Source organism: Hipposideros armiger, unplaced genomic scaffold (genome assembly GCF_001890085.2).
Source record: "Hipposideros armiger isolate ML-2016 unplaced genomic scaffold, ASM189008v1 scaffold_965, whole genome shotgun sequence".
NCBI classification, from domain to species: Eukaryota; Metazoa; Chordata; class Mammalia; order Chiroptera; family Hipposideridae; genus Hipposideros; species Hipposideros armiger.
The window spans coordinates 18638-19800 of NW_017732315.1; positions in this window are offsets into that span (position 1 = coordinate 18638).

Genomic DNA, 1163 nt, shown 5'->3' on the forward strand with positions numbered 1-1163 from the left:
GATAATAATTGGTCCCAGAAGTTTATCAAGTACTTTGCAGAAGAACTTTGAAGATAATGTAAATACTTGTGGTTAAAAAATAAAGGAAAACAAGTTCTCAAAGGTTACATTAATTTATAGGGTAATGGAAATCATTTATATATTTTTTGATTGTTGTAGGCTACATGACTTTATACTTGTGTTGCTGCATGAATGTGCCTCACACACTTTTAACTACAGGGAGCATTTGATCAAGGGCCCTAGCTGCCGGGCCCAGAAATCCATCATCATCACATTTGAACCAATGCTACATTTCAATGGGCTATTCCCAAGCAATAACTGGGCACAGCAACAATACTAAGGCAGGTCCATTGTGAAAGGTCCTAAGAAGGTCAACTCCCAAAGGTCTCACCTATGATTCTTTCCTTAGGCTTCCTAGCACTCAAGGACACTCCCTTTTTTTTCCTTCTCTTTTTCACTTGGATTACACTTGTGTTGTGATCAGATAGATCTCCAAGTCTTTCCTGGCTCCCTCTTCATTTCTATTACAAGTATTGCCCTAAATAAAAAATCATTGTATATTTGATTTCATACTGGCATCTGCTTTAAGGATATCCTGGAGTAACACAATGCATTTGTCAAATACGCAATACAAATGTCAGAACTGTGCATTCAAAAAGGGTGAATTTTACTGTATGTAAATTATACCTCAATAAACTTGACTTTTAAAAAGTTATATTGGGCCAGCTGACTGGTGCATTGGTTAAGAGTTGGCTTGGGATGCCAGCTCTGAGCAGCAGGGCTCCGGTTTGGATCCCACATTAGGGCAGTGACGCTGCACCTTCTACAGCTAAGATGGTGAACAACAGCTCGACCTGGAGCTGGGCTGCCGTGAGTCGCTGGCAACAGCGTCAGCTGCAGTGGAGCTGCAGTGGGCTCCCGTAAGCTACCGTGAGCAGCCAGCAGCTGGCATGAGTTGCCAAGAACCACCGTGAGTGGCTGGCCATCCAGTGGCCGGCGAGTGACTGCCTCACTTGGGAAGAGCGCAATGATAATACCAACATGGGCCAGTGAAGCGATGTCCTCCACAAATAGACTGAAGAACAAAAGGACAGCAACTTGTCTGTTCTCCTTCTCCGATTCCCCAACACTGTTCCCCTCCAACAATTCCCCAATAAAATCTT